The 8057-nt window shown below is 37.8% G+C and overlaps 1 protein-coding gene across 1 annotated transcript in view; it reads left to right on the top strand.

The window, feature by feature from the left end:
• Positions 1–8057, top strand: part of tox (thymocyte selection-associated high mobility group box) — a 62705-nt gene that overhangs the window by 24820 nt on the left and 29828 nt on the right. The window lies entirely within an intron of this gene.

Below are 8057 nucleotides of genomic sequence, written 5' to 3'. Positions count from 1 at the left end.
CCAACACGTGCAACAGCCAATCTGATCGCCTTACGCAAATAACCTAGGCAGAACCAGCCAATTACGTTTATGCAAGACCGGAGAACATAGGAGCATGTGTTGCGGCCAATGTGATTGGCTGTTGGCCAGACTTCAAACCCGTCCTCGGTAGGGATGGGTACCGAAACCCGGTATTAAACTGGCCCCGGGGCTAAATTATGAAAGACCGTAGTATCAGTAAGATCTGACGCTATCGGTTCTGCTTTCGGTCCTGGAGAAAATAAATGTACTATGTATTCTTGCTTAATAATGTTTTTGTGCATATTTTATCTCACCAAACATTTCTAATTTGCGATTTAGACGTTTGTCTGTGAGATCTGCGAGATCTCTCATGCGCGCCGCGGAGGCAGGCTGTCTGTCAAACACAACAACAACAACGAGCGCGGCGCACACACACGCATAACAGCACGAAAACTACCGCTTAATACAAAGAGTGACGATGGCGGATAGAGCAAAACATTCAAAAGTGTGGTTATACTTCACTAGAGTTGATGCAGACAACGCTCGTTGTCATACAGGTAAGTGCAACAAGATGTTTGCATGTAAGGGCGGAAACACAAGCAATCTGTCAAAGCATCTTTCAAAAGTGTATTACGTGCAGAAAGAAGCTGTGTCCCAATTCAAGGGCTGAGACCTTCTAAGCATACAACCTTAAAAGGGGAGCACTCTGTCTTTCAAGGTGGAAGCCTCAGAAGTCCGCGAAGAGAACTGAAATGAGACAGTCTAACCCTCGGAGGACCTATAATTTGCGTCACCTGTTGCACGCGCCCACCGCGCCTGTCAGCAGGACACAGCGGAGACGTTTCTGACTTATTTAAATAAATATGGAATCAGAAAAATATTCATTTATTTTAGAAAATATGACACGTTGATGTAGATTAAACTATTCAACAGTATATAAAATTAATCAACCTTAGAAATACGCAACATAAACAGAATAATATTAACACAAGTCACAGCCTCAAGTCGCGCTGCTGTGACGCAATCGGTCTTAAAATACGTCCTTAGAAGGTCGCAGCCTGCAAAATTCAACCATCATCTCTAGTGGTTGCCGCATCAACGTCAGGCATGTATGCTAAAATCATGTTGAATCAACATTGTTCACGTCATTTAAAATAAATGTACAATCTCCCTAATTGGTTTGCTTACCTTACGTTGAAATTCTGTTGATTTCTTTTGGGAGAAATGTTTAACGTTATGCATTCAACATATTTTCTACTTCTTTTTAAAATCCCAAATAAAGAAAAATCAGCATGTAAACATTTATTTAGCCTAAATATCCTATTTAGAGCATTTATTCTGCAGCTTTCACGCTGGTGCATTAACAAATATATGTATAATATTTAGAAATGATATCCAGAAATTAATTTGTAATAATGAAATGCAGACACATAATTAACTTAATCATGTGAACATAGGTTCGTGATCAAATGTTAACATTGGCCAAAGTACCGATAAGAATACCGTTAAAGCACCGGACCGTTAAGTAGTACCGGTAAGAGTAGTAATATCGTTAAAACCTTAACGATACCCATCCCTAGTCCTCGGTCAAGTGTTAAAGCTTACACCCTGTGTGAATGTACAGTTAGAGGGTTTTGCATCTGAGCTCCTCGTATATTATAAATGAAAATCCTAAATAAAAGCCATACACATCTGGAAAGATGTTACTGTAAAACTCTTTAACAAAGTACAAAAAAATACAATATCAGTCAGTGAGTGAGCCATGTTAGACCGGTACATTTGTGTGTTCTGCGCTTCTGAGATGAATCGAACATAGCCCGAATATTTTATGTATGGAGCTCAGTCCACGTTGACAAAAGGATGCAGATGTTTAACAGGTAGCAGCTTCTGTCATCTAATCAAACACATGTTAATTAATTGAGGAACCTTGAGGTCTCACCCGAGAATCAAATACAAGTTTTTTAAACACCTCATTCTGATCGAGCGTCAACGCTGAGACCCTCTTGTGACGCTAATTAGAATCAATTAACAGCGAAACCCTTGTAAGATAAATACAGGCATTAGCGAACGAACGAATTCCTGGCCACAGATCAGTCCCCGTACACTCTTTGCCCCGTAGGCCCCGTCATTCTGAACCAGAGGAGTCGTTTAAGGATGAACAGTTTAATTACAGTGCTAATAAGTGTTGCCACAGTCTTTCTAATATTATTCTGGGAGAATACTAGCATGTCATTACCCTCCTCCCCCAGAGGAGATCTTCCTATTAATCATAATGAGGAATTTGTTAGCATGTGGTCATGTCAGTTGGGATCAATTTCTTTTACCTAAGCTTCCTGTGAAGCTGCCAGACGCTCGGGGCGGAGTGTGGATGGGATCGATTTACAGTCCCGCAGCTATTAGGCCCTGTTTTGTTTTTGTTGTTTTTGTTATTTGATAGCTCATTTGCATCAGCGCGGCAGCTGCCGAATGCACATTGTAGTCGTTTGTTGACCTGCTCGCACAGATACCTTCTTTCTTTTCGCACTGAAAGTGTTGTTTATTTTGACATGCGGCCCTGTCATACTCACGGACCTGTTACTTTAGGATAGATAGATAGATAGATAGATAGATAGATAGATAGATAGATAGATAGATAGATAGATAGATAGATAGATAGATAGATAGATAGATAGATAGATAGATACCACAAGATTGAGAAACACAAATCAAAGAAAAACTTAGAAAGTTGAGTTTGCACAGGTTTGTTTTTGCACCTTTGGGGTGTAGGTGAGGAGGTGTATTGGCCAACTGTTGCTGGATGGATTTGGTGTCAGTTTGATAGGTTTAGCTCTGGGGTTTCACTTTTTCACCTAACGCCGCCTCACACTTTCCACTGGTACATTCATATGCAAATCGTGTCTGATAGAGGGTAAAGAGCTAAGCAGATAGAACAGCGCATGAACACATAGAGAGATATGTGAAAGGTCACGGCAGTGAGAACATAAAGAGAGACTTTTTATAAAAACTGGATTTGTTGTGAAGCTCCTGTTATAAATAACTGGCTGCCATTTGAGTGGGAGATGGGAGAAAGCAACATTAAAATGAGATGAGGTTGTAGTCATCAAGGATAATCAAGAATATAGTCAGACACGGGATTTTGTGTTGTTCCTAAAGACACTGGCTTTGTTTAAAACCTACTACCCTGCCTACATAGGGATTTTAAGGCATCATAGGCCTCCTCGCAACAAAAAATCCAAAATATAATGCACCTTTCACAGATGGCAATAATGCATTGCACTGTCAGAATAAATAGCCAATAAATGGTCCCTACTGTAGCTGCCCCCCTCTCAAAAAGTACACTTTTGCCCCCAAATAGTTCATATTAGTACCTCAAAGCTACGTATTGGTACCAAATCTGTACTAAATGTTACATATTAGGACCTTTTTAAAGGGTATATGCCCCAGTGACAGCTTGGGAAATGTTTTTGACTATTTTTCCTGACAGTGTAAGATCAAAGCAGTACTGTGCAAAAGTCTTAGGCAACCATCAACAGCTTTGTTGTTTTAGCAAAGTTTTAATGTCCATTCATATTTATTTTTACTCTTTTTTAAGATACAAACCGAAATACAGGAAATATTTACACAAAATTAAAAACAAAACAATTTTCAGAACTAAATGTCGTCTTCTGGCATCAGTCAGTATTAAGTGTGACCTCTCATGGCACAAAACACATCTTGAGCTTTTTTGAGGAGACTAGAGTCCTGAAGTCATTCGATTAGAATTAGAAATTAAAATTTTATTTTATTTAGGTTTAAGAGATCCTGCCATTTCCTGGTATTGCTCAAGTGGAAGGGGAGTTTACCCTAAATACTTGACACTTCAGCTTATACTTTTATACAGTTTTTAATACTACATACACATTTCCTGTATTTTCTGGTTGTATTCTAATAAAGAAACTGATAAATAATTCTATATGATCACTATACCATTGCAAAAACAACAAATCTAGTGGGAGCATAGTGGCATTAGACTTTTGCACAGTACTGTAAGTATGTAATATATATAATTCATTCACTACTTACAACTAGAGCTGCAACTATCGACTATTTTTTCAACCGATTAATCTATCGATTATTTTTTCGATTAATCGAATAGTCTAATGATTTTTTTATACATATAATTCCCCAACAAATAATAAATGTAACATCTGCCATTAACGCCAACATTTTATTTAAGCATTTTCTTAATTAAACAAACACACAAACCAAAATTTTCAACATGAAAAATAAAGTGGCAGTGCCACTTTAAAAGAGGCATTATTCACCTTAAACAATAAAATAGGCATATATTAATATTTTAAACATTAGTTTATGATTAGTACATGCATTAACTCAGCATTAGTTCAGACTGAAGTAAAAATAAGTTCATTGTGATTCATGAACCCTTATATAAGATGTAATGGTTATATTATTACTGTTAATATTATTACTATTAGTAGTACTGCATTCTCATTTAACTTTAACATTTAACTTTTCTTAAGTTCCGGGTAAAAAACAAGTTCAGTTAGTATGATCTTCTAATATTTTATAAACAGCGTTTACGCCGCTGTTACTTTAAATAAACGCATGTCAGGAATACCTTACAAGACGAGCTTCTGTAATATCTGCGCACATATTCGCAAAAAAGACGTTCATTGGGAACTCCGCACTGCCAGCTGGCTTTCAGTGCACGCGGGCACATGCCTATCAGTTCTCAATGTGACAGTAACTTATTATTTCATAACTTCTTAATATAAAAACATGTCCTGCTCTTTATTTACTGTTTCAACATACTGCCCAGAAGCGATGCAATGTCACGTCTGTCAGGCGTCTCGCAGCTCGTATTAAACGAAGATGTAAACGCAGCTGTATTAAGCACAATATGTATTGATTCTATTGTTTATAGAGTAAGTATAAAAACTTACTGTAATAGTTCAAATTCTTACGCTGACGTCTCGTCATTTTGAGGTCGGAGAGCTCCAGGTTTTCTTCTTTTAAGATGATCATACACATGTGTTGCGCTGCTGTGGTATGCCATTTCAGTTTTACACAGTATGTGTTTTATTTGGTCTCTGCTTAAAGTATTCCCACACTTTTGATCGCGTTCTGTCTGTTTGGTATAACACTTGTATCACCCGGTCGGAGCTGAAGCCGCCTTCATTTCAAAATGTAAACAGTGCGACGCATCGACGCATTTCCGGCAAATCGACGTAATTACGTAATCGACGTAATCGACTACGTCGACGCGTCGTTCCAGCCCTACTTACAACACGTATTGGCAAAAGTTAAAGTAAAATTTCAGTTTTCAAGTAAAAATAACTAATGTACAATTAGAATTATTGTGTGTTTCATGTATGTGACATGTTTATGTGACGTATATAGACCGTTTCAGCAGTTACAACTTAAACAAGCGGCTTTCGTTGTCAACACGTAAGTTCCGGTAAACTCCGGTAAGAATAAATAAGAATAAAAATGTAGTTTATTTATATAACAAGCAAAACAAACAACACGTAGATTACCTAGGAAACCAAAACATTTGTTATTTTCGACGAGATATTTGTTCAAGAGTTCAGTTTAGCAACTAGTCAGACCATAAAAAACCTGAAACCGGAAGTAAAGTTCAGACCAGACGCGTATGGCGTCACGGCATGTGCTTCAGATGAAACCGTCTATAGCTGCAGCCTATGTAGAGGATTGCTCATTAATGTTAGGATATTACATAGGCAGCAGATAGCAAAGCAGCACACTAGATTTTGTAACAGAGCCATTATCGTAGGCCTAGTAATGACTGCGGCTCGGCTGAAAATATTATGCTATGCTTTTTTAATGTTTTTAAACATTCCCCCCCCTCTATAATAAAATTTTGTGGACTGGTGGCACGGGTTGTAATAGTGTTTCAAGAAGGACCACATTTCATAGTTTAAGAATAGCCACATGTTAGATCAGCCTGATCACATTAATCACAATCAATAAGCTAGCATGAAATTAACTGTCATCCGTGCGCAAAAACCAATCAGATCGGCCCATCAACTTGCACACTTAAAAGGTCGCAATGTGATAGGCTTTCATTAGGATTATTGCCATTTCATTTCCATAGAATTATCTCCAGCAGGCATAATGAAATGAGATGTGCTGCTCGGATGAACCGAAATATAAACATTCAGCCACTGACAGCCATCAGACGTGTGTGCCCCCTCTTCCTCTCTCTATCTCTCTGTTTCTCTACATTTTGACACTCTTTCTTATTCTTTCATAACCAAAATGAAATAATATGTAAGGACAAGTCTGTTCAGGTGCTATGCCTGTACCTGTAACAGCAATGCAATATTCTCCCATTCCATCCTAGAAAACTCAAAACATTTACTTTTGAAATTCATTTTTCATGTACAGTATTTTAAGAGAGTGGAGCAGTTGTAAATTAGTGGGCACGTCAGCAGAACTTGCAGTGTGTATGTGTTGCTGAGTGGACTATAGCAGGCAGGTATTGTGGGTTGTTGTAATTTCCCAGGTGTGCTGCACAGCTGGGTCATGAGCTCGCTCTCTTAACCTGCACTGACTCAGCTTCAAGCATCTTCAGCGTGTGAATGCACGAGCTGCATGTCTACTGTAAAACACGCACGGCAGTCTGGGGAGGTCATGAAGGTTGTCGGTTCATGCTGTCAACACAGACAGCATGTATTGCCCAGTCAAAAATAGATAGCTCTTGCAGGGCTCAATGCAAATAATTTTTTATACAGGCCCGGTCAGGCCAGTGGTTCAGGTTTTCACTTGCCCTGCCAAAATTTTCACTGGCCCCAATAAAAAAAAGTCAGTGTCACATATTTAAAAATAATAATTCAAAAGTCAAATATAATTGTATACATATGCAACAGACAAAAAAGGCTCCCAACTTTGCTGCTTTACCTGTAAACTGAAAGCAAATTGTGCAAAATATTGCATCATTTCTTTCATCCTGTTAACTAGTAAATGTCTGCTTCCAAGATGTTAAATAATATACATTGATGAAAATATATTTTAGTGACTGAGGGTGAAGCACTGGTCCGATCGGGCAAGGGAAAATACTTTTTACTGGCCCAAACGCCTCTCACGCTTGCCCAGGGCCACCGGGCAGTCCTTTATGTTGAGCCCTGTCTTGATTCTTAAATGAGTGATTTCTAGAGCCAGCAACCAAATAAACCTAGACAATGTGATCCATGTATGATGAGGGCTGGGATTAATCGTTTATAGAGTAAGTATAAAAATCGTTTTTTTTTTAAACATGGTCGATTTCAAAATCGATTCTCAAAGAGCAGAATCGATTTTTTCTTTCATATTCATTTCCACAAACACTGAACGTAAGATTAACATTAATCTAATTACTAGTCTTCTTCACTAGATGTCACCCTCCTTTTTGCGATGTTACCTATGAGCGAGAGGCAGCCTATCATTTATTCATTTAGTACTTAAAATGGCAGTTTTAGGTGCTTCATCGACGTTGATGCCACCTTCACATAAAAAGTCAGAGGTATGGATTTTAGATTTCCCAAGCAAGACGACGACGATAGTTTTGTGGCTTTTAATTTCTTTTTATTAATTACCCAATTGTAAACTGCTGTTCACTGTTCTTTTTTATTAATATAGTATTTGTATTAAATCTATATTCATTGAGTTGAATCGAGAATCTGGAAAAAAAACGCCCCGAGAACCGAAATTGAAAATTGAAAAAATTTAAAAAAAAGTTTAGGTAAAAATTGAAAAAAATGTATCGTTTTGATAGCTTGTGAAACGAAGCTATTTTATACTACAGTGTTTGTTTATACTACAGTGGCCTTGCAACACTAGGATAACATCATCATACATGATGTAAAGTACATTCTGTGAAAAATAACCTTAAAATCTTTAATAGTAACTGAATAAGGTCATGTCAACGATTGAAATTAAAGTGAAATCATACTTTAATGCTCCTAATCTCGAATCTATAGCCAGGATTTCACAGACAGGGTAATAATTGAGCTACAGTAATAAGAAGATGGTCTTATGTAAACCCAGCAGTCACGTTT

This window comes from Paramisgurnus dabryanus, chromosome 6, assembly GCF_030506205.2.
Source record: "Paramisgurnus dabryanus chromosome 6, PD_genome_1.1, whole genome shotgun sequence".
NCBI classification, from domain to species: Eukaryota; Metazoa; Chordata; class Actinopteri; order Cypriniformes; family Cobitidae; genus Paramisgurnus; species Paramisgurnus dabryanus.
This window is presented reverse-complemented; position numbering and strand designations above follow the sequence as displayed.